Raw genomic sequence first — 27,478 nt, 5'->3', positions numbered from 1 at the left:
TTGTTAAAAGGAAAGGCCATGTAACACAGTGGTAAAAATGCCCCTGTGCCAACTTTTTTGCAATGAGTTGCTGCCATTAAATTCTAAGTTAAAGATTATTTGCAAAAAAAATTACATTTTCTCAGTTCCAACATTAAATATCTTGTCTTTGCAGTCTATTCAATTGAATATAAGTTGAAAATTATTTGAAAATAATTATACAACATCCCAACTTCACTGGTTTTGGGTTTTGTTTTAAGACTGCGTGTGCAATTAATGAGCGGTGCAGACCGCCTTATTTAAATGAGGATTTTGCGTGCATACGAAAACACTGGATCATTTTCTGCACATTCATGTTATGCTCCTACCTGTGTGCGATATGCTGAACCAGCAGCACACATCTCTAATCTGTAACACCTTTTCTGCAATCTGGATGACAGAAACATATGCACACTGACACTTCATTCTGTGTGCGAGGCTGTGGATCGCATCACTTGCGTATTCGTGCGTCTGCAATGACTCAAAGGCAAGAAAATGCAAAATGAAAGATAACGTTTCATGTGGAAGATATATTTCAGTGATATATTTCCTTAATGAAAAGAACATACAACATTTAAACTAAACACCATTGGACACCAAAACGCAACAATTTAATTCATTTTAATCAGCCCCTTAAGTCATCCAGCAACTATATAATTATGAAAGGAAATTGCTGAATTGACGATATGTCTAATCTTTTTTTATTTCTGACCTTCCAAATGTGTTCAAACACACACGTACGGAGGATTCTCGTTGGTCCATCGTCTAACCCGTGTGTGGAACTGTCAGTTTGCACATACTTCTCACACATGCTAAATAAAACGCTAAGTAGTGCTCGCAAAACGGTAATGAGCGTTGATAAATCATTGTGCTTGCTGTATAATATATTTGCATTTTTTCCTCCCAGTATTGTGGCCGTTTTGATGATCAGCGTATATTTTGCAAATAATGAAGATAGACGCAAAATGAATTGCACGCTTTATTCTGCTCACTTAATAGATGCAATTCCCTTTGCACACGTTTGGTAGGCCAGCTTAGTGTGTGCGATCAAGTTTGCACATGTTTTAGTACATCCAAACCTTTGGTAAACCAGGTCCTGTCTTAATTATCATACGTCCGAACAGGTCTGGACAACAAAACAATATCAATATATCGCCTAATCGATATCAATAAAAAAAAAACGTTCAATATTGTTTTTCTTCGTTGAGAAAAAAAAAACGGGAGTTGCAAAGCAAGGTTGGTTGCATGAACAAAAAAGTGATCACTGGTTAGTGGGAGTGACAGTATCAATTATCAAGTTTTGTTGCACCATCTTGTTGTGTCCTGGTTGATTATTTGCATGGAGTGAGAAGAGAAAGTACAAGTGAGTGCTGCAGAGAGCGAATACTTTGTGGATAAAACAGGAAAAGTCACCTCGACAGTATGGCAGGATTTTTTTAAAGGGACCGTAGTCAGACCAATGTGGTGAGTAAATTATGCAAGGTGCTCATCCCCACCAAAACCGGAAATCGATAGGTCATAAAAAATATATGGACTGATACAAAACACTTATATCGTGATACAGTCTTCAGTCATATTGCACAGCCCTACATCCAAACGTTGTGTGTAACAAACTGGTTTGTTTTTGCGTAGCCGCGGAACTGCGCTCAAAGAAAGTTGAACGTTTCAGCACTTTGATAAAGAAGGTGATAAACACTAGCTAAGCACTCCCTCCTTCACTCATCACTATCTTCGCCAATCACAGTCTTCAATCAAAGGTAAATGTGCCATTATGTCATTTACAGGTACTGTATTTTTCGGACTATAAGTCGCTCCGGAGTATAAGTCGCACCGGCTGAAAATGCATAATAAAGAAGGAAAAAAAACATATAAGTCGCATTTTTTGGGGAAATGTATTTGATAAAAGGCAACACCAAGAATAGACATTTGAAAGGCAATTTAAAATAAATAAAGAATAGTGAACAACAGGCTGAATAAGTGTACGTTATATGAGGCATAAATAACCAACTGGTATGTTAACGTAACATATTATGGTAAGAGTCATTCAAATAACTATAACATATAGAACATGCTATACGTCTACCAAACAATCTGTCACTCCTAATCGCTAAATCCCATGAAATCTTATACGTCTAGTCTCTTACGTGAATGAGCTAAATAATATTATTTGATATTTTACGCTAATGTGTTAATCATTTCACACATAAGTCTCTCCTGAGTATAAGTCGCACCCCCGGCCAAACTGTGAAAAAAACTGCGACTTATAGACCAAAAAATACGGTATTTTGCATAGTTTTCTGCATGTAAAACTATAATTACTCTCTGTAACATTTGTTTTATGTCAATATGTTTTTTGGAACAGATTCATGGTATTTCTATGTTTTCTTAAGGGAAAGTTGCTTCAGTTTTTGTACAATTTTTGGATGACTAAAAAAACCGAGGTACCACTGTACTGTAATATTGATTAGTTGTCATATTTTTAGCGGCTGGGTTGGCAGTTGTTAAGTATGTGCAGCCTCATGGGGGCCTCTGGTTTGTTTCAGTGCACCTAGCTTGGCAAAAACAGGCATTCCAAGCTTCCATGCACACACAGAAGCGTATGGCAGCTCTATTGGGACTCTTCACATTGTCCAGACGGCCCAGTGTCAGGCCGCTAAATGAATGGCTGTTTATATTAGAGGGCCGCTTTAATGAATTAGACCCACGGCTCGTCTGTGTCACAACCAGCAGGCTCATGCACACCAGACCCTCTCCTCACCCTCCAGTCGAGGTAAGAATGGGTCCTGATTGCGTCCGTCGGGACCAGGTGAGCCAGGCGGCCTTACGGCGCCCCCTCCAAGGCTGTGCTTATTTACAGAGGGCATCTGGCGAAAGGGCGCGCATGGCCTCATCCGTGTCACCATCGCAGTGGCTGAGATGGGCGCAGGCCTATACCTGTTTGTATACACGTGTGGGAGGGTGGGCAGGATTACGGAAGCGCGCACAGACACACAATTGAACAAATATGTATACAACCTGAGGTTTGCCACCCAGCCACATGCATATACAAGCCCCCAATGAGACCCGCCTCTGGTTCTGCTCACGCCGGACCACATATGTCAAACTTACAGGCCACCCCCTGGGCCAAATCTTACAAATACAAAAAAAATTCTAAAATGTATGTCTGGAATATCAGGGCTATTTCGTTCCAAAATGTGTAACTCTGACAAAAGAAAGAAAATGTCCACTGCAGAGGATGCAGGTTACAAACAAAAGCGGTCCAAAAGTAAATAAAATGTCACATGCCAATCTCGCTCACCATGGTGTTTCTTTTTGAGCTGCCAACACTGCACAGAAAGGAAACACATGGCAGACACAGAACACAGTGCAACAGAAAAAATGCACTCGTAATCCAACAAGGATGAAAGTTGTCACTACTTTTATTTATATTTTAAACCAAAAGAAAAATCAATAAAAAAAAAAAAATGCCAATGTAGATCTCAATTACTGTTAACCAACACGCAAAGTTTTACGCGTTGGATTTTTCGTTCTCATACTCGATTCAGCTGCATGATACGAGAGCAATACGGGGTTTGTTACGGCCATATGACAGTTTACAAAAACTGTGGCAAAATTTGAGCAACTATTTGACAAAACCCAAATACAATATTAGGGCTGTAACTAACAACTAATTTGATAATCGATTAATCTGTCGATTATTACTTCAATTAATCGATTAATAATCGGATAAAAGAGACAAAGTACATTTCTATCCTTTCCAGTTGAAAAAAAAACAGCATACTGGCACCATACTTATTTTGATTATTGTTTCTCAGCTGTTTGTAAGTGTTGCAGTTTAAAAAAAAAAGGTTTATAAAAATAAATTAAAAATTAAAAAATTAAAAAAATATATAAGAAAATAGCCTCTGCGCATGCGCATAGCATAGATCCAACGAATCGATGACTAATTTAATCGACAACTATTTTTATAATCGATTTAATCGATTAGTTGTTGCAGCCCTATACAGTATAGACATAATACATTATGTACTATAGGTACTATGACAGGAGTGTCCAAACTTTTTCCACTAATACTGAAAAGTCCAAACTTGCATTGGTCAATATTACTTTATTTTGTAAAAAAAAAATAAAAAAATTTAATAATAATAAAAACTGTACATATTTAAGGAAATAACTTAGTGTAAATGTTGTGTAATAAGTGACAAAGTGAACAGTATGTTATTATTTCTAAGTATCAACATAAAAAAAAAAAATTATCATTACATTACTTATTTTGCCCTTTTTATACATTTTTACTGGGTTATTTTTTTCAACAAAACTCGAGCTCCTGGCCACAAAAGGCCCCCGGGACGCACTTTGGACACCCCTGTACTATGCCTATTCGGAATTCACATTTCACGCCCCACACATTTGTGAATTTCTTTTCTCAACATTAAATTGTGTATGATCATTTTTTTGTATGGATATTTTTCTTCAAGGCTTTTCAACTTCCTGATTCTCAAGACCGATACGAAACACTTCTTTTTTATTTATTTAGATTAACTGTATTTTGTGATTTGCCAAACTGTACAGGAGTTTTGTGCTGACCAAATGTATTTATATATTACTCATTTTGTTTCACTTTTGTTGCTTTATTTAAAAATGCCGCAGCTGAAGCGTCAACTGGTTGCAGCCGCTAAGTGCTCTTTTATTGTGTTTTTTAGTGTTTCCCTCTTATTTTCGTGTTTTTTTACCTGTTGGTTCAAACAACTTCAGGACTGCGCAACGACGGGTGGCACTCTCGTGACTTTTGCGCTACTTTTAATACTTTTATTTTATTTTTTTATCTGCACTGCAACCACATAATTTCCCCATTGTGGGATAAATAAAGTATATGCTAACATCCTAACATCACACATCTATAAATCAGTAGGGAAGTTTATGTCCTAACAGTGGCTTGAAGTGTATTACTAGCTCATAAGCCCGGATCTTCAATGATACATTTTGATGTGTTGAAGGTCGATGTTTTTTCCCCCTCATCGTGGAATGTTTGAAGAACACTTGGCATAAATAGCACACAAAATGTCTCCTTGTAAAGAAGTTCCACACGGTAGACACCATGTTTGTTTATTGTAAGCTCAGGGCAAGTTTAAGACTTCATGCAAGGTAAGAACGCTTGATTTGTTCACCCTAACACACCTATGACACCGTTTTTTAAAGTGGTTATCAGACCAATGGTCATGAGCTTGAAGCTTCAACGATGTGACCCCAAGATGCAGCAGACGACAGTCAGGCGGTGAGTGTAACGGATATTCTGTAATAATCAAAAAAGAAAACGCACTTACGAGGGAGTGTCGAAACATGACTGGAGATGTCAAAAAAGGAAACAAAAGAAGGCAAGTGCAAGGGCACAAGACACAAGACTTATTCTGTTGAATATTAGACATAGCATTAGGCATAGGACAGGACAATGAGACCGTCTCGGACTAATTAGGAAACGTGTGGGGTCCACCTGGGCCCGAATGCCAATCAGGCAGCAGGTGTGGATGCCTGAGCACGGCAAGAAGAAGTGCCATCCATCCCTCCATTTTCTACCGCTTGAATAACAAAATGAGGGCACAGGATCGGAACTAAAATACCACACACAGGGGAAAAAGTAAACAAGTCTAAATCAGTCACAAGGGCATGACACCTATTTTTTAGTGTAACCGAATTCATTGGTGTGACGTCAAAATTCTTAATATTGACTGGATATTTATGGAGCGATAATTAGTCTGCAACTAGGGCTGGGCGATACATCGATATACTCGATATATCGCGGGTTTGTCTCTGTGCAATATAGAAAATGACTACCCTATTTTTCGGAGTATAAGTCGCTCCGGAGTATAAGTCGCACCGGCCGAAAATGCATAATAAAGAAGGAAAAAAACATATATAAGTCGCACTGGAGTATAAGTCGCATTTTTGGGGGAAATTTATTTGATAAAAGCCAACACCAAGAATAGACATTTGAAAGGCAATTTAAAATTAATAAAGAATAGTGAACAACAGGCTGAATAAGTGTACGTTATATGAGGCATAAATAACCAACTGGTATGTTAACATAACATATTATGGTAAGAGTCATTCAAATAACTATAACATATAGAACATGCTATACGTTTACCAAACAATCTGTCACTCCTAATCGCTAAATCCCATGAAATCTTATAAGTCTAGTCTCTTACGTGAATGAGATAAAGAATATTATTTGTTATTTTACGGTAATGTGTTAATCATTTCACACATGAGTCGCTCCTGAGTATAAGTCGCACCCCCGGCCAAACTATGAAAAACAACTGCGACTTATAGTCCGAAAAATACGGTATATCGTGATATTCGAGTATACGTTCTAACGCAGTTGCTTTTAGCTGCGGGCATTACGCTTCATGCGTTTCCCACTCTTTCTTGTCTCTCCTTCTCACAGAGACGTAAACCAAGCGCACCTTCTTACACACGTCACGTGTGCAACGTTAGACGCTCCCGCGGAGCAGGGAGGTAGCGACATAGTAACGTTAGCTGTGATGCTAACGGTGAGGTGTGTGTGGTAATACGAGAGAGAGAGAAGGTGCGAATCTGGTAACAAATGGAGGAAGAATTAATTCCCAAGAAAAACAGCACGGGATCCATCGTCCGGCGGTGGTTTGGCTTCAAGCGGGAATATGTTCAACATTTATGCGGCAAAAGCGTTGCTACAAAAAGTAGCAGCACTGCTAATGTAGCATCATTTGAAAAGTCACCCGCTAGAGAATGAGGAGTGCTTGAAATTCCGCATGTCAACATCTCCGTTCGGTGCCACACCAACAAAATGCCGAAGCAACTATTTCCAGATCAACACCGCATGAAAAAAAAAGAAGTCAACAACAGAAGGACATAACGTCCGCAGGAACCTATTATGCAGCTCATTTTTATTTGACAGTTATTGAAATATCTTGTGTGACATCATGCACAAAAGTGCACTTTATTTGTTTTTAACTATTGTAGTGGCGTTCTGTACAAAAAGTGCACTTTAATTAAGTGTTGTTTTGATATGTCATCTTAGTGACATCATGCACAAAAGTGCACTTATAGCTTGTTTTAAAATGTCTCTGACAATCTTGCACTTTCTGTTTGGAAATGACATGAATGTTTGTGTCACTGCTTGATAACTGTTTAATAAATACACTTTTGGTCAATTGACTTAGTTGTGATTTCCCTCTCTGCATGAAAGTTTAAAATAAGCATATATTAATGCAGTATGAACAAGAATGTTTTAATGTAGACACATAGAATCATCATACTGCTGTGATTATATGCATCAAGTGTTCATTCAAGGCTAAGGCAAAATATCCAGATATATATCGTGTATCGTGACATGGCCTAAAAATATTGAGATATTAAAAAAAGGCCATATCGCCCAGCCCTACCTGCAACCATAATTTTTTGGTTTGACGACGCCTGCTCCAGTGGAAAAAGTGTGGTGCAACTAGGAATCCAGCTGAGGGCGCTGTCTAAATATAATTTACTTAACATTTTCCAGCAGGAAGATCTTTGACAAGTACAAAACTATTATTTCCTAATGTGTACAACTGAAATCCAACTGCATGTATTAACTTCGAGATGCATATTATAGGGGTTTGAGTACCACAAATAGGCCTTTTTAAGGATGTGTCCATTATTCATGTTTTTCACTATTCTTGTTTGTGTAAGTTTATTCACATGTTTCTGCCATTTTTTCCGCTAATAATTCTCATTGGAAAACTCCATAATAATGGCACGTGTTAGGTCACAGATGGTGAACACATATTTTTGTAGACGACATACCAAAACTTTTAATGATTTTTCTGTCGAAAAGAGGCAAAAGAAATGGCCGGGGGGTGTTACCGTGGTTACAACTTTGAGCCTGAGAACGGACAAGAAACAAGACGGTGACAAAAAGTGGGGAGAAAAAGTTTGTTTGGCTGTCTTGAGGAAGTCACTTAAAAAGTGGTTTTCAAATCAGCAAAGCTTCTGATCAAACATGATTCCTCTTCTTCACGTCAATTATTTTTACAGCTCATCTTCCCCTCATTTTCTTTTGTTGCGTCTTTCTCTTTGCACCTCCAAATTATCCAGCGTCCTGCAGTGTGCAGGCGCTCCTCAAATTGCTTTTGTCCTTTTAGCGCGCATGGCTGGCTGGCGTTCGACGCTGCTCGTGCATGCAGGCGGCGACTAACAGCGGGGCGGCGGGCTGAGATTGCCATAATCACGGAGGGCTACCTGTTCATTAAAAGGCCCTGCAGGGGGGGCAGGGCACCCTTTAAGCATTTAGGAACCAATTAAAGCGGCACAGACTATTAACACCAGCAACATTCGTTTGGAAAATGGTGGGCAATGAAATGCGTGGCTAAACAAGAGTTTTATTTATGTAACATCTCCTTCGCCAATGAAAATGACTTACTGGAAGATTTACGGACTAACTGTTAGCTGGGCAATCAAGTGAGGATACAAAAAACACGTGCAACTTGTGAATAGCTGTGATTATCGTATAATGTGTCTGAAGATGGCGCGTGATTGGTCAGGTGGGCGGGGGGGCTCGCAGGTCAGCGAGGTGAGGCAGACGCTTTCGTTGGCGCAATTATCGCGACACGCCGCTTAGCACCACTTCGCACAATAGAGACGTGATTTGATGGACATGAGACATAGATTTATAAGATTTTGGGGTGGGGATGAACCGAAAGCTGATGAGATGGTGATATGTGACTTCATGCCGTTTGAGAGGACATTCGCTCGGTTTCCGCCCCCCCAACAAACTTTGTAAACTTTGCTTTAACAGATTCCACTCTTCCTGGAAGACTTTCTACAGTGGAACATCGATTCACGTCTCGATTCACGGGTTCTTGAACATGGTTCGTAAATGGAAACGTTCGTACAGTGAAGCAGAGTTCCCCATAGGAAACAATGTAAACTGGCTCTAGCCTGAACAAGTCTCATTTATTGCTTTTTAATGCCACTTACAAAACATGTAATGCCCATGTCCTAATGCAGATAGTTATTATACAGCAAACCTGGGCAAATTAAGCCCCGGGGGCCGCATGCGGCCCGTTAAGCTTTTCAATTTGGCCCGCCAGACATTCCCAAATAATTTTTTTAGATTTTTAATTAGAAAGTGTAGCTGCCATTATGATGTGCAGTGATATTTTCTCATGAGCGTAAGTCTTGAACTATACAAAGTATTTCAATGGTTTGAATATGTGCTTTTGCATGATATACTACAAATGTTTGTAGTTACTATGGTAATTTAAGTCACAGCAGCTCGGACGAGGCACCAAGCAGTGTGGGTGGGGTGCGTTTCCGCAGAGTGTTTCCAGAGCGACCAGTCTGAAATGCGGGTGTCAGGGACAGATGCGGAAGGAGATTTTTACAACAAAGTTCGAAAGCTTAGTGATGTATCAGCTTTCCCTTCGCATTCATATTTCGCTGTGTTTGTTGCATTTCTTGCGTTTCGCTTCATTTTAAAATATGTCGATCGAGATGGGGTGTGACGTTCATATGTTGTCAATATTTAGTGGTTTGTCGTTCATAGTTAATATCGTAAATCCCACATTCTTTATTTTCATGTACATTCAGTAAAAAAAAAATTCAGTTTTTTTTTTTTGCATTCCGTTTTTTAAGGCGGTCTGTCATAACATTTTTAGCTTTCAATCAGACATTATTGTGATGTTTTGTATTAGTGTTCCTAAAAATAGATATACCGGCCCCCCGACACATTTTTTTCTGTAAATTTGACCCCCGAGTCAAAAGAATTGCCCAGGCCTGGTATACAGTATATATTGTCTGTAGAGACAAAATTGTAAGCATTTTACAGTAGCTATGTACACATGGACACATTTCACCGGATTATAAGCCTAACCGGAATAAAAATGCTTAATGTTACCACGCCATTCTGAATATTCTGACCAGATCGCACTCGTTCGGATCAAAATTTGATTCCGATCGAGGCGGGTGGTTTATGCCAATAGCCATTCGGATTGTATGTAGCGCATGAAAACACATCTTCCGAAATTTGGAACAGTATATATTAGTATAGCTAACATCAAAAACCTGCGCAGTAAGACGCAGGTTTTTGATGTTAGCTATACTTTGGTGGTAGAGGTGGGACTAAATGTACTAGTCTCGGAATGCAGCGATTGTCTTGCTGCTGTCGCCCCACATTCAGCATGTACAGACGTAGCGTTCTATACTGTTGAGTTTGTTGCTTTAAAACGAGTAGAGCAAAAACAAAATTATGGTCTGGAGAGTCATGTGTCGATGTAACAATAAAACAAGGGACCCAGTTGTCTTAATGAGCTGCTTTATTGACGACATTACAGCTACTCCAAGTGCTAACTGCTAGCCTCAAACGCGTACACAGAATGTCGTAACAAAGACACGCCGCAATCCGTACATAATCACAACATAAAAAGCACAGAACAACTACATTTCGAAAAGAGAGGTAAAACAAAAGTAGTGAACAGAAGGAAAACATTAAAAGTAAAATACCGTGATAACGTCGGACAAGCAAAAATGATCAAAAACCATGTTTGTTTACAGTGGAAGTCGACTGCTTCTTAAGCACCTGCAGTGAGCGCCATAGCACAAACAATAACAGACCTTTGAGTATATGTTATGTTCTGCGCATGTCAAAGTAATGTATTCCAATTTAAGATGTGATGCATGGAAATGCATGTCATATTCAGATCATTTTTTACAGGGTCCATGTACATATTACCATAAACATAAACCAAATGATGATCAGATTAAATACATTTTGTCCATGTACACGTGGCTAATGATAATCTCGAATAGTTGAGAAGTTTACATTAACTGTTTTCTCTCTCTCTCTCTCTCTCTCTCTCTAATTAGAATTGGCTCACAAGACTGTTTATTGCAAGTGTTTATTACTATTTTCATTTATTTTATACAGCAAAATGTGCTTTTTTGGCCAAGCCAAAAAAAATTGACACTGTTGCGTTAACTGCTGCCTGCCTTTAATCGCAGCCTTGTGATTGGCTAATAGCATGTGTGATTTCACCATGTTGATGCTCCTTGAGCAAAGTTTGGAAGTGTAGAACTCCTCTTTGGGTTTATCATCGACAGGCTTTAATCAGCACTCACTAATTACAACGAAGAAACGAAGAAAACAAAAAGTTCATGAAAACTTCCCACATCCCAGAAGACATTGTTAAGACCATTTCCGTCAAAGAAAAACATTTTTAAAAATGTGATATGATGCTATTGTTTGCTCATGTTTCTATTGTTTATTCTTTCCTTGTAGTAGTTTTGTTTCAATTTCTTAATTACTGCTTGGAAATTATACAGACAAATTATTTCTATGTCCGTATCATCTGTGAGCAAATAATACAGTATAATCTCTTTCGGACTTATTAGGTCTGTCGTGCATTCTTTACTCATGCTTTGAAGGGGATCTGCACTGACAAGAACACAAGATGATAAGAAAACACTTGCAAGATGCGACTAATGGGAGTCACCGTTGTATCCTTCAAAGCCCTCTAAAACAACTTCAAAACCTCCAACGTTTTATATGCACACTGCAAGTCTATAGATAATGTAGTAACAGACACCTTCATAACAATATATAATATGTTCAATATTTACCATATTTTGATCATTTTAACCAATACCGGAAACTTATTTCCTCAGCGCATTAATTTCCGTTCCCATAGCAACGCACTTCCGACATGGGGCAACAAATGTGTTCCTACTTCCAGAAACAAATGCGAGTGTTTTCTAATCATGGCAGACTTGGTAACAGACAATAAAGAAGGCTATTTTTGGACAAATGAGGATTCACAACCTTATATTTTTTAAGCTGAATATACAGAGGATGAACTGCTGCTTATAAAAGCGAGCACGAAGAGAGGGTGAAGAGCACGAAGAGAGGGTTAAACATTGGAGCAGACGGAAGTTGAGAGAGTCAGGACCAGCGTGACTTGACGGTAATTGTGGAAATTGGAGCCAAGCTATGCTTACCCAAAATAAACTGGAAAAAAATGTTCCCGGCCAGCTGGACCAAACACACAACTTTCCATCAAGTGAGTCACAATAATATTGATCATGATACAGGCAACACATTATGCTTGTTAGTGAAGTGTGAAGTGAAGTGAATTACATTTATATAGCGCTTTTTCTCAAGTGACTCAAAGCTTTACCCACACTGGGAGCAGGTGGGTAAAGTGTCTTGCCCAAGGACACAACGGCAGTGACTAGGATGGCGGAAGCGGGGATCGAACCTGCAACCCTCAAGTTGCTGGCACTGCCGCTCTACCAACCGGGCTATACCGCCCAACAACATACACTGACAAGCTAGCTGTGTACAAACAAAACATGAAATGTGGGCTAATACTTTACAGATACTGTAATATGATTGTTCATGTTTTTCAGCCAGTACAGATTGGTGTCCTGTTGCTTTGTGTTGTGCATTACAAACTCAAAAAGCATTCAGCTGCTGAAGCAGAAGCTAGCTTACGCCTAATGCCATAGCATGCTGTTGCAGGACGATGTGTTACTACGCTAGAAAAAAAGGAGTTCCTCAGTGTTCCGTCTTACAATAACAATGTCGCTACAGCTTGGTTATTATGCAGGTTACGGAACGTAAATGAAGTATTGTTGACAGTTTTTGGATGCATTTTTAAAGTGATTTAGGGGCAGAATGGATTGATCCCGTCAGCTGCATTGCTAACCACCCAGAACGGGCCGATTTATTATTAATTAGAATGCAAAAAAAACAGAAACGTTTGTCTTCTTGTGTCTTATAAGGATTGGGAATGATAAGCAAAATTCCAAAAAAAGTGCAGTTCCCCTTTAAGTGAGGGACAAAGCAAAAACTAACAGACCCACTGTAGGTACATTTTGTCAGAGAAAAACTTATGATACAGTTTTTGTATTTACCTGGCAGATGGTTTTAGTGTGTTGCTCAAAGACACTAAGTAGGGGATCAAACTACTAATAACTCCACTGTCAGAATCGAAGCTGATCGTGTAACGGTACGTGTATTTGTATTGAACTGTTTCGGTACGGGGGTTTCGGTTCGGAGGTGTACCGAACGAGTTTCCACACGGACATATTAAGTAGCCCACCGCACGTTGTGTAAACAATGCACACCGAGGCTAGGACAACATGTAAAAGCCAGAGCTGAAGACCCTCCTGCCTCGTTAAGATCTCCCGTTTGGGAACATTTCGGCTTTGCGGTGCGATACAACAATGGACGACGAGTGGCGGACAAAGCGAAAGCGGTTTGCCGACATTGTTCAGCAGCAGTAGGGTATGCTTCTGCTAACACGTCAAACATGCTAACCCATTTTGAAGTGGCACCACCCCCAAGTGAACATCGCTTCAACGAAGAAAAAGAGGAACACACAGCTCCCCACCGCATTCAAGCAGCCTCTCCTCGGCGAGTCAGGCAGGGCTAAAGCAATAACAACTGTTTTTATAGCAGCAGATTTAAGACCATATTGCATTAGAAACTAGATTTTGACCCACTTCTATGGTGGAAGAACAATGAGCTCATATATCCTCTTACTGCCAAGTTAGCCAGGCAATGCCTCGCCATACCTGCTACCTCCACAATGTGGATAAACTGATTTTTCTGGCAAAAAACATGAAGACGTCACCAGGGCTAAAGGCTGGGGGGGAAAAGAAAAGTTAATCTGAGGCTGAGTTGACTTGAAACTGTTTAATGTTGCACTTTTTAAATGTAGAAGAAAAGTTTTGTCATTTTATTTAATCTGAGCAACAACTTGAGGCAGTTTAATGTTGATTAACGTGGACCCCGACTTAAACAAGTTGAACAACTTATTGGGGTGTTACCATTTAGTGGTCAATTGTATGGAATATGTACTGTACTGTGCAATCTACTAATAAAAGTCTCAATCAATCAATCAAAAAAAAGCACTTTATATGTAGAAAGGTTTTGTTAAGAAACCATTCTGAGCCTTATCTTATTTAGTTTTTATTTTATATATGTTGACCACATTAACCCTGGCAATGGACCCTGTGTGTATATGTATGTTATTATTATCCTTTGCATTCATGACTGCCTGCTGTTGCACTGATCAGCCTAGTGGTGGCTCACATCCATCACACACAGAGCTATTTTTTATTTTTGGGCATAATTATTATAGTATTCCCAATGTTAAAAGGATAAAGCCATTGTTTACAAATTTGGTAAATAAATAACCAAAAAATTTATATTTTGTTGTTTTCTTACTGTACCGAAAATGAACCGAACCGTGACCTCTAAACCAAGGTACGTACTGAACCGAAATTTTTGTGTACCGTTACACCCTTTCTATCAATACAAACTTCACTATCAATACAAGCAGGTACTTCTCTGGAAGTTAAAAAAAACATTCTCTTTTATCCATTTGAACTTCTCCATCATCTCGGATTTAGTTGGATGCCTCATTTAATAGACTAAGAAAAGAGCATTAAGATGCATTGAGGCACCCCCGGGTAGCAAACATGCGGCGCCATCATCTGCCGCTCTTTTGTTCGTTAGTTAAAAGGTTGATGAAGATGCAATCCACAGACTTTTAAGAGGCCGGCTGTAATCACAGTGAAATTATCTCTGGGTGAGGGCTGTCATTAAGGACGGAGGAGGCGCTCCTTTCCTGAACGCTAGAGGCTAGCCCGAGCGGCTAATAGCAGCCGAGGCGTCACGCCGCTTCGGGTTTTAAAACCTTTTCTGCACGTGAGTCTAGCGAGGACGTATTATAAGTGTCTCATTTGAGCAAAGTCAATCACTATGATGAAAGACAGAAGGATGATCTTTGACCACCAACACACATAGCAAACATGTCACTGAGTACGCATCTAACAATTATTGATTTCCAAATATACCACAATATAAGACAACACTGCTTGATTATTTTAGTCTAGAGCAGGAGTGTCCAAACTTTTTCCACCGAGGACCCCATACTGAAAAATGAAAGGACGCTGAGGGAGCCTCTTTAAAGATGCTCAAACCAATTCAGTGTACACTGGTATGTGCTCAAATATTTAAAAAACAACAACAGTGTAATCTTAGCTTTTGCGTTACAGGTAACAAAGCAAATAATTATTAGTGTTATATCTGATATACATCATTAATAATAAATTAATTTCATTTTTTGAAATGAATTTGAACAATTAAAAATTACCAGCGGGCCAAAAATGGCCCCCAGGCCACACATTGGTCTAGGGATTTAAACATAAAAACCAACCGGTGGCTACAAACATCTCCCCTAGAGCTTTTCTTCCTGTCAGTCAAACAAATCTGTGACTTGGAGAGGGGGACCCATCTTAAAGATTGATTTTTAATGCCAGTTTTAAGATAAAGGTGATCATTCAAGCAGAGTCATCAAACACCTGTCCAGCAACTAAGAAATACATTTTTTAACTGCAATTGATGTAGACTCTAGAGATTTAAGCGTTAAATAATGCATGTATGCCCTGGCACACGAGTATCATAATTTAAATACCGAAGCAAAAAACTTTTTACACTTTTATACTGAAATAAATACACCTACAACTAATCAAATACAAATATAGAAAAAACTACCGGCAGCAGTAAAGTTTAGATCCATGAAGGAAAGAAGGAAGTGTGTGAATGTTTATAACTTAATACATTTACATGTGCATAAAAATTTGTTTTCTTTTGTATTAATTTTTAAATTAATTAAGTAACGTTTATGACAACCTTTTTCCAAAACACCATGTAGAATGTGAGATATAACAGGATAATGCATACATTTATCATTTGTTTTCAAAACGGTTACAAAAAAGTGGGACCCCGTTTTGAAAATTCCTAACGCCAACACTTATGCTATTATAAATACGGGAGGTTTTGAAAATGAGGGGTAGGACTGCAACGATTACCGTAATCAATTGAATAGATTAAAGCTTTGATTCTTATTCTGTTGCCTCCATTAATCGTTCAATGAGTGTAACTAATAAAAAAGGATCAAATCCAGATGGCCTGGAGAGCCCAACATTTCAAATACGCGAACATAGTTTAAACACGACCGCTGCAATAGCGCACACACGAGAGGGGAGGTGTGTGGGTGCTCTGGATGTGAGGACAAACTGTAATAATGATAACCACGGTAAAACTCCTGGTGGTTGGTATTAAAATTTCAAATTAAAATGATGGAAAAACGGTAATTGATAAATGCACTTTGATAAACTCGCGGACTGACAGGCGCCAGCTCGCTAGTTAAATGCGAACATTTTTCCCCATCCAGAAACAACATATATAAACACATTGCTGTATGAGCAACTAAGATATGAAATGTTGAACATTAAACCTACCAGCAGTGCTCTCTTAGTACAGAGTGATCATACTATACTCAGAAGAATACCAGACAGAGGTGTTCTTACAGTGCGTTCAAGGACCGCTGAACAGAGTGGGACAACTCGACACCCGCCAGCTATAATATATAATAGTAAAATATTTGATCTGTTAGGCACTTTAAATTAATCTTTTAGTGCTACAGTACAAAGCAATATTTAAAACATTAACACATAGCAAATAAAACATAAAATACTAAGACTAAAACACTATCAGTGACGCAAAAGAAACAAAACATGCAAAATAGTGGCTTTTCTAACAGTGTGTCTATTCATTTTAGTGATGACTTGGTAAGAAGATTTCAGTGTGATTTAAGTACTTTTTGAGCACATTCAATAATAATGATGATAACAGTTATCATTTCAGTCACGATAACCGTGATATGAAATGTGCATATCAATACATCCCTCGTGGGTGCCATTTCTTAGTGGTGACAAACAGCGGGGGGTTCTTTATTTTATGTATTTTTTATTACTGCACTCATGTTAAGAGTGCAAATTCTACGTTGATGATGTTTATGTATTAGAAAAAAAATACGTTATGGCAAGCCGGAAAATAATTTATTTCAACTATTTTTCCCTGAAATACGCATTAAGGCTATTACGTGTGATTTATTCGCTTATTCGATTAACTAATCAAACTAATCAATAGATTACTCGAATAATAAAATTGTATCAAAAATGCTTTAAGCTAGCTACTCATTTAACAATATAGTGATACAATTTTGTCACCTGACTATTTTGCATGACATCACACATCATTTCAGCCAGCATCAGTGGATCAATTCTGTTTATGCTTTCAGATTTTACGTTGGGGGTTTTGGCAACACTTATTCCTAGGGTTAGCCTAGACTGGAAGTTAGCTTCTTTTTACACTTCTGTGACTGAGACTGTTTTGATTTTTTACATACATAAAATCTAACTAAAAACATTTGTATACACGTACAACACTTAAGAGCTTGAGCATATCACTATGTGGGATTAATTTATGGACTGGGTTAAGCAATGAAGTCAAACAACATACTAACATGATCCAGTTTAGGAAACGGTTCAAAGTCAAAATGTTTACAAGGTACGTAGACATAGACATTTTGACATTTTGTTGAAAATTATATATTCTTTATTTCGTTACGTGAATCATGAATGACTGAACTATTTATTAAAGAGAACTGTTATATTTAGAATTCATTAACATAATTTGTGTTACAGAATGAGAACAGGAAGTGAACACGTGTTAGCAATTGCTAAGAAGTTGCTTCTTCCTTCTCCTTTTCAGACATGTCAGGTAAAATTAAAATATGTGAAATATGTGATGCATCATATTGTAACCGTATACATGTTTGAAATAAACCTAAACATTTTACTATTAAAAGTGCTTACCGTATTTTTCGGACTATAAGTATAAGTCGCACCGGCCGAAAATGCATAATAAAGAAGGGAAAAAATATATATAAGTCGCACTGGAGTATAAGTCGCATTTTTTGGGGAAATTTATTTGATAAAAGCCAACACCAAGAATAGACATTAAAAAGGCAATTTAAAATAAACAAAGAATAGTGAACAACAGGCTGAATAAGTGTACGTTATATGAGGCATAAATAACCAACTGGTATGTTAACGTAACATATTATGGTAAGAGTGATTCAAATAACTATAACATATAGAACATGCTGTACGTTTACCAAACAATCTGTCACTCCTAATCGCTAAATCCCATGAAATCTTATACGTCTAGTCTCTTACGTGAATGAGATAAATAATATTATTTGATATTTTACGCTAATGTGTTAATCATTTCACACATAAGTCGCTCCTGAGTATAAGTCGCACCCCTGGCCAAACTATGAAAAAAACTGCGAATTATAGTCCGAAAAATACGGTAATTTTTTTGGTTAAAAATGTAACTTTAAAGACTGCCTGCTCAGTTCAAAAAGGTTTTATGATGGTCCCAGTTTGACCCTGTAACAGATTATATTTCAATAATTGTTTTCACAATTGGTAAACATTGTTAATAGAAAACATTTTGAAATACAAGCATTCCATAAAGGATTGTGTTTCAAAATAGATTTTAGAGGTTTCGAATATCAGCTCCCAGTATGACACGGTGCTGTTGTACACAATAACCCTATAGCTTTATTAAATCTATTTATTTTACTTTAAAAATGACACTTCTTTATTATCTCTTTGGTGATAATCTAAAAGAGCAATAGTCGGGCCTCGGCGCAGGTCTGTGCAACAATGAGTACAGTTCTCGATGTCCAGAATGCACTGGCACACTGATGACCATTAAGTCCTGCAGCGACGCAAGTTGGACTCTTAACTTTCACTTCAGCACAGAATGTGAAGTGTTCAGAGTTGCCGCGTCGCCTCTCGGGGGCCCGGGTTCATCCGCGAGTGTACCTCCCTCTGGGTGACGCCTGGCCCCGGGCTAGAGGACCCTGCCGACGGGCAAGAAGCGGCATGGCCCGGCAACCTCCAGATGTTAGCCTGCATTAGGGCCCGTCAGCCTGTCATGCCACCACCTACGCTACCACTAAGTTCCATCACCTCCCATCTGCTGCCCAACACCTCCTGGGGGGGCACCTCAGCGTCCATCAAGCTCAGTATGAGAGACAATACTTCAGCACATTACCACATATGTCATCATAACGTGCTGCTTTTTCATGTTATGACGACTGCAGGATATGCATTCCACATACATTATTTACTGGGAACTATGTGTCCTATATTGCAGTCCAGACATTTATGAAATTGGTACATTGAAGAAAAAAAACTATGCAAATAACTCATGAAAGTATTTTTTTTAAAATATTGAAACTATCCAAACACGATTGTTTTTGTGCCAGATTAGATTTAAACAAAACGTTTTAAAAATATTCAAATACTCAGAATATAACTTGTTGATGTTTGGCTCCCCCTACTGGTGCAACTAACGACGTCACAATGTTAAAAAAAAAAAAAGCTGTTAATCTTCTTCGAGTTAAAAAAAACTGGTTTTGCTCTAATGCAGTGGTTCTTAACCTTGTTGGAGGTAGCGAACCCCAGCAGTTTCATATGCGCATTCACCGAACCCTTCTTTAGTGAAAAATAAAATGGTTTTTTTTTCTAATTCAAGACAAAGTTATATGTTTTTGGTAACACTTTAGTATGGGGAACATATTCTAAGTAACAAAGACTTCATTTAGAGTTATTTGGTTAGGGTTAGAGGGTTAGGTTTATAATAAGGCCATGCCGAATAAGGCATTAATAAGTACTTAATAATGACTAGTTAAGAGCCAATATGTTACTAATTTGCATGTTAATAAGCAACTAATTAATGGTGAATATGTTCCCCATACTAAAGTGTTACCATGTTTACTGGTGCACAAAATGAAGCGTGCATGAACATCACCTTGTTCAAAGAACAAAACCAACAGTCCATAAACTCACAACAAATTACACACCTGCAAATCAGTCTGACTTCTGCTGTTGCCGTATCCGTAATACGCCGATAGGGAGAAGTTTTTATTTACACGATGGGTGTGTCTTGACCTCCGCCGAACCCCTAGGGTTCCATCGAACCCAGGTTAAGAACCACTGCTCTAATGTGTATATTTTTAACCTTAAAAATCTTTTGGATGTGTTAAATTTACACATTAATTCTGGATTTCATATCATTATCATATGAATATTCATATATACTCCAGAAAATGAATTGTCATACCACAGCACACATGAGACACAAGTAGAGATGTAGAGGTTCATTTGTGTCTTTATTACAAAAGTGTTTTTTTTCACACTGAAATGTTTTGTTTTTGAATTTTGTCCATCCATCCATTTTTCTACCGCTTGTGTTTGAATTTTGTGAACTGATTTATTTCCATCAAATTATGCTGAAAATGTCATTGAAAAATGTGTTTAAAAATTCAGTTTATAGGGAATTTTTAAAACATATTTTTCAATGACATTTTCAGAAAATTCAGTTTATGGGGAAGGGCAGCACGGTGGAAGAGGGGTTAGTGCATCTGCTTCACAATACGAGGGTCCTGAGTAGTCTTGAGTTCAATCCCGGGCTCGGGATCTTTCTGTGTGGAGTTTGCATGTTCTCTCCGTGACTGCGTGGGTTCCCTCCGGGTACTCCGGCTTCCTCCCACCTCCAAAGACATGCACCTGGGGATAAGTTGATTGGCAACACTAAATTGGCCCCAGTGTGTGAATGTTGTCTGTCTATCCATCTGTGTTGGCCCTGTGATGAGGTGGCGACTTGTCCAGGGTGTACCCCGCCTTCCGCCCCAATGCAGCTGAGATAGGCTCCAGCGACCCCCCGTGACCCCAAAGGGGACAAGCGGTAGAAAATGGATGGATGGAAGTTTATGGGGAAAAAAATTCATTGTAAAAACAAATTCTATGCAGAAATATTTGTTGCTTCAAAACTCAAAACTCACTTCCGGTTGACCCGTGTCACGTGACTTTAAACTTGCCACCTCATTGGCTGCTTTAGAGACAGGATTGTTTGCTTTCGTCTTAAATTTACCGGAAGTGGGCTTTGAGTTTTGAAGCAACAATTATTTCTGCACCAAATTTTTATACACCTAATTATTTCACATTTAATTTTTCCACACTGAATTTGAAAATAATGTGTTTTGACAAATTAAATTTATACACACACAAATGTTGCTCACAAATTGTTATTCAATGAAATTGTAAGCATAATGTGATGTAAAAAATCCATCCATCCATCCATCCATTTTCTACCGCTTGTCCCTTTTGAGGTCGCGGGGGGTCCTGGAGCCTATCTCAGCTGCATTGGGGCGGAAGGCGAGGTACACCCTGGACAAGTCGCCACCTCATCACAGGGCCAACACAGATAGACAGACAACATTCACACCCACATTCACACACGAGGGCCAATTTAGTGTTGCCAATCAACCTATCCCCAGGTGCATGTCTTTGGAGGTGGGAGGCAGCCGGAGTACCTGGAGGGAACCCACGCAGTCACGGGGAGGACATGCAAACTCCACACAGAAAGATCCCGAGCCCGGGATTGAACTCAGAAGTACACAGGACCTTCGTATTGTGAGGCAGATGCACTAACCCCTCTTCCACCGTGCTGCCCTTCCCCATAAACTGAATTTACTGAAAATGTCATTGAAAAATGTGTTTAAAAATTCCCCATAAACTGAATTTTTGTTTTGTTTGTGAGCAAACGCACAAACTCCCTGAGCATTCAGTGGAGCACATGTGAGCAACATCAGACGTGCACACTGTGGCCACACCAGCGTCACACCGGTCCCAAACCTGACATCATAACAATTTAAATGTTTTATTAAAATAATTTTCTGATATAAGTGATTTTGCCCTCTTACAATGACAATAACAAAAAAACATGTTTTTTATGACCTATGTGCTAGTATTGTATGTCTGGCTGCGGGGTCCTGCCTCTACTTAAAAAACCCAGCCTCGACCCCTCTCTCCTCTCTAACTTCAGACCTATCTCTAATCTTCCATACATTTCCAAAATATTAGAGAAGGTTGTCTACAGTCAGTTGCTGCCCTTCTTAGAGGATAATGGTATCACTGAGCTGTTCCAGTCCGGTTTTAAAGCCCTCCACAGCACAGAGTCAGCGCTTCTAAAAGTTTTTAACGATATCCTCCTGTCCACTGATTCTGGTAAATATGTTGTCCTGGTGCTTTTAGATCTGTCTGCTGCGTTCGACACCGTCGACCACGCCACCTTAATCACTCGTCTTGAGAACTGTGTGGGCATTAAGGGCGCCGCCCTCAACTGGTTCCGGTCGTACCTAACCGACAGGAGTTTTTGTGTAAAAGTAGACAGTTTTATGTCGTCCACAGCTCCTTTACCACATGGGGTCCCCCAGGGCTCAATCCTTGCCCCAATTTTATTTGCGCTTTACCTTCTCCCCCTTGGTTCTATTTTTAGGAAGTACAGTATTGCATTTCATTTTTATGCCGATGATTGCCAGATTTATTTTCCCATGGCACAAAATAACACGGTTCAACGTCTTATTGACTGCCTGCACGACATCAAAGTCTGGCTTTCAGCTAACTTCCTGAGCCTAAATGAAGATAAAACAGAAGTTATGTTGTTCGGTCCAAGTCGCTCTCCCTCCCCCAACGTTGACCTCGGCACTCTGACCCCGTATCTCAGCGACTCTGTCACAAACCTGGGGGTAAAGTTTGACTCAGATTTTAAATTCGAAAAACAAATCAGCAGCGTCGTTCAAAAAAGCTTTTATCAATTACGCCAAATAGCGAAAGTGAAACCGCTTCTATCAAGACATGATCTTGAGAAATTAATCCACGCTTTTATCTCGACTCGTCTTGATTATTGTAATGCCCTGTATGTTGGCATTAGCCAGGCCTCCCTCGCCCGCCTGCAGCTCGTGCAGAACTCTGCTGCTCGTCTGCTAACACAGACCCACAGACGTGAGCACATCACCCCTATTTTAGCGTCCCTTCACTGGCTCCCTGTGCGTTACCGAATACATTTTAAACTCCTTTTATTTGTTTTTAAATGTCTAAACAACCTCGCGCCAACCTATCTCTCCGACCTCCTTCAGCCTTACTGCCCCACCCGATCCTTAAGATCAGCCGATCAGCTGCTGTTGACGGTCCCTGACACAAGGCTGAAGCTTAGAGGTGACAGAGCTTTCGCCGTTGCTGCTCCCAAGCTCTGGAACGACCTACCCCTGAGTGTTAGACAAGCCTCCTCTCTTCCTGTTTTTAAATCTCTCTTAAAAACATACTTTTATTCCATGGCTTTTAACACTGAGTGATATCCATCCTGCAATGGCGCCCCATAATACACCTGCTGTGATCCTGTTTTTATGTTTTTATTAATTCTATTTTAATTATTTATTTTTTATCGTGTTCTGTTTGTGTTGTGTTGTGTTTGCTCGGTACTCGTTTTATCTTTTAACCTGCTCATTGTACAGCACTTTGGCTACCCCTGTGGTAAATTTTAAATGTGCTCTATAAATAAAGTTGATTTGATTTGATTTGATTTAAAAGAAATGTTACCCCTTTCAGAGATAACATTTAGTTCCTGTAACTTTCTGTCTGTAAAATACATCTTTTTATTAGCATTTATGAAATCTAGTGACAATATTTCATGAATAATATCCTTAGATTAACATTCTTAATAAATGGCAGTAAAATAAGCACACATCTGATTGAGGAGTCAGAGTGTTACAACCTGGCATTTACACATTGTGTGGCGTTAGGGTTGTCCGACTTTTTGTGTGGCCATAAACGCAACACTGGCTAAGTGCCATGTGTTGGTGCAGGTGAGACAGAGCTGTTTAAACGACGGATGACAAAGTTGGTTTAAGCCTGGTTTGTATGGCAGAAAATTACCAGTTTTTATAGATAAAAGTTTTTTTTACTCATGTTTTTGGTGTGGTTACAAACAGTTTTGCTTAATAAAGTGATTGATGAAATTCCTGTCCGTAAAGTGTCTCGACAGACGATAATTGAACTGTGTTGACAAAGATTGTTTTATTCATTGGGGCCACTCTTGTTGTCACTTGTCACTCATAGAGTTGCATTGCAAAATCATACAGAATAAATTGTAATGTGTTTATTTTGTTTAAAGTTCAGATGGGATTTTTAATTTGCTGTGCGCAGAGGACGCGTGAGCAGTGCGCAATTGCGCAGGCGCTATAGATGCGCGGATAGGCAATTTATTTCATCCGCAACCGCGGCAGAAAGTCGTCAACCATCCGCCATCCACCCGATGTAACGTTTGATCAGAACTGCACCCGCCCGCCATCCGCCCGTTGTTATATATCTAATATTAATAAAAAAAAATAAAAAAGGGTGAAAACTACGCGAATTGCACCTTGTGCAGACAAGATTTTTCGATCGGACACGGAGGAATTAGCGATGTAAAAGACCACGTTGGGACAAAAAAACACAAGTCTAATGCCGTTGCTAGCGATACAAGTGGAAAACTTTCAACGTTTTTCGTCGCCCAAACAGATTCTTTGGATGTGATAAATGCCGAAGTTTTATTTACGGAGGCAATAATTGAGCATGGACTTCCAATCGCACTGGCTGATCACATGGGACAGTTAATAATGTAATGCTACCTTTAAAAATCATTAAGCGGTGATCGCGATCCCAAAAATAAACTTTTCTTGCATGATAATGTCCAGAAAAATTCGCTTTATATTACTATAGAGTCCTTTTAACGAATGAGTTTGATGGTTTATCACAAACCTTAAATGAAAGAAGTCCTTTGTTCTCCTGCACCATGGCCTTGCTTCGTGTTTGGTGCGCCATCCTGTCGGCTGTATTTCACAGCACGACATACTGTTAAAAGTGTTTATACTATTTATACTTTCAATTAACAAATTGAAGTCTTGTGAAAGGTTGACAGGATAACTGGCATTAACTGTCAAAATAATTTCAAACTATTGAAGTTAGCTTACAGAATAAACATGTCAATCAACCCATATGATTTTTGCTGTAATATTTTTGTTTTGAAAAGTCACTGTGACTGATAGAAAAGTGATGGTTTTAGCAACATTTTAACCTGTCTGAATGCTAATAATCATTTTGCGTCGGGGGGCGAAGCCCTGAACCCTCCACCAGGACTTTGTCCTGGACCTACCGGGGCCTGCGGCCCTTGGACCCTGGCTACTAGGTTTTTCTGATTTAAAAGTTGGCAGGTATGGTGAGGTTATAAAGCTTTTGCCTGTTAAAGAAAGGAGACTGATCCAACGCAGCACAGACTTGCGCGTGCCACACTGTCACGACCCAGACGCACACCAGTGCGCAATCATATGGGAGCCGCGCTGAGCGCACCTCCAAGCGCGTCTCGCTGCCGGCGACGGCCAGGTATGGGCCGGCGACGGCCAGGTATGGGCCGACGCCCCAGCGCCATCCATTTTCAGGGCTAGTTGATTCGGCAGGTGGGTTGTTACACACTCCTTAGCGGGTTCCGACTTCCATGGCCACCGTCCTGCTCTCTATATCAACCAGGGTGAGCCCCACCCCTTTCGTGAGCGCACTGCGCGCGGAGTGACCCCTGTTACGCGCCCCCGGCAACAGGGGTGGCAAGCAGGTAAGCTGCGCGGGCGGAGCGCGCGGAGTGACCCATGTTACGAGCCCCCGGCCACGGGGGTGGCGGGCAGGTAAGCTGCTTACCTGCTGCGCGTGACGCCGGCCGCGGCGAAAGCGGACGAGGCGGGGTGTCGGTGCGGTGGGCGCGGTAGTGACCCTGGACGTGCGTCGGGCCCTTCTCGCGGATCGCCTCAGCTACGGCTCCCGGTGGGGCCCTCTCGGGGGAAGGGGCCTCGGTCCCGGACCCCGGCGAGGCGTACCTTCTCCGCTCCGTAAAAGTGTCCATCTCTTTTCTTTTTTTTTCTTCTGTTGTGGCATATGCAGCAGGTGCCTGCTCGTTTTTCGTATGTGGGTAACAACATTTAACTATGTATATATATTTCCGAATTGGTTTAACTGCCACCCGCAAAAAAATAAAAAATAAAAAAAATATATATATATCTAATTAATCCGCCCGACCCGACCCGCGAGCAGATAAAATCTTATTTTTTTAAATTTCATCCGCCCGATCCGCGGATAATCCGCGGACTCCGCGGTTGTGTCCGCAAACCGCGCATCTCTAGCAGGCGCGCACCTTAGAGGGAACATTGCTCAGGACCTTCGTATTGTGAGGCACATGTACTAACCCCTGAGGCACATGTACTAACCCCTGTTCCACCGTGCTGCCCAAGTATAAAAATTCTGAGCACAAAATTAAAATGCAAAACATTCAATTGCATAAATTTGGAGTACAAAAATGCTTTTGTAAAAAAAAAAAAAACACATTAACCTCCATAGTGATGGCACAAAATGTAGTCCCCAAGGTCCTACTATTATCTAAATACATCCAAAATTATAGGATTTTTTTTTTTTTTTTAAGAAAGGCACGAAGAATGAAGTTTAGCAGGAAGCAGGTCATTTGGTAAATCAAAGAAAACATCCGCGCTCCCTGCTGGCAGTTATACGAATTGCAGGCAATTGATGTTATTGGAACCGGAAGTTATCTTACCTGCTTTGTCGGTGTTTTTATGGTTCATTCATTCAATCCGGAAGTTGTTTTTCGGTCCAAATAATGCCAGAGTGTAACCTTTTTCTGTAAAATAAAATGTTTTAACAAAGTATTGGTGCTCTCTCATACATACATACAATTTAAAAACGATATTTTAATTCAACTTTGGGTAAGTCTTGGTTGCTAGCTAGCTACTACTACTACTAGCATTTTTTTGATACACTTATCTTTCCGTCCAAAAAAGTGCTGTGAAGAACAATTGATATAATTCAATTGTTGTTAAGTGTTCCATTAATGCTTATAAAGTAGAAAAAAGCGTGTTACAAGATTTAAAAACAACATATTTACCTTCTATGCTTTCCGGATTTGCTGAGTCACTGCAACGGCATCTTCGGGGCATCGACGAAAGGGGCGGGGCCAAATTTGATTACCAAATTGTATCCACCCGCTCTTTCAAAGTCTCAGAACATTTGATTGGTTGACAAAGACTTTGTCAACCAATCAAATGTTCTGAAACATGTGCGTACCAGGAAGTAGGTTTGACTTTACTGTTAGTCGTAGTCAAAACAAAATAAAAAAAAATCAAAATACGAATAAAGAAAAACAAAAAGTAAAGAAATAATTGCATGATCATAACATTATATATTGAACAGAAGCATTTAATCATACAAAGATCACTTTATTTCATAAGTAGGATTAAATACAGTACTCTTTTTACATTAGAATGCTTGTCGAGATAGAAAAGCTTTTCAAAATAAAAGCAAAGTCCATTTAGTTGCTATTAATAACCATATTTATTTTATATCTCTTAAAATACACGTCAATAAATATTTTCTTTTGGTCTTTATTCTATTTTACAAAAGAACAAATACATGTAAAAGTGAGTGTCAAAACAGTTGCAGTAGCAACACTGGGTCAAAGGTTAAAGCCAGCAACGACGTACACTGCAGACGCCACAGGCGGCCGTACAAATCATCATCGACAACATTGTCCACGTCACAATGACAGGTACAAGTAGGTTTTTTTAAAAGAGCGCACACC

At 39.5% G+C, this 27,478-nt stretch overlaps 1 long non-coding RNA gene across 4 annotated transcripts in view; it reads right to left on the bottom strand.

Annotated features, from left to right (window-relative positions):
• Positions 1–26,846, bottom strand: part of LOC133613348 (uncharacterized) — a 150,498-nt gene extending 123,652 nt beyond the window's left edge. For all 4 annotated transcript variants that reach the window (XR_009816437.2, XR_012050785.1, XR_012050786.1 and 1 more), the window contains exons 1-2: positions 26,786–26,846; positions 26,438–26,521 (exon numbers count right to left, since the gene is read on the bottom strand). This is a non-coding gene — a long non-coding RNA (uncharacterized lncRNA). The remainder of the gene's footprint in view (positions 1–26,437; positions 26,522–26,785) is intronic.
• Positions 26,847–27,478: the final 632 nt, after the last annotated feature.

The sequence above is a fragment of the Nerophis lumbriciformis genome, linkage group LG13 (assembly GCF_033978685.3).
Source record: "Nerophis lumbriciformis linkage group LG13, RoL_Nlum_v2.1, whole genome shotgun sequence".
NCBI classification, from domain to species: Eukaryota; Metazoa; Chordata; class Actinopteri; order Syngnathiformes; family Syngnathidae; genus Nerophis; species Nerophis lumbriciformis.
Note: the sequence above shows the minus strand (reverse complement) of the source record. Positions and strands in the feature narration are given on the sequence as shown.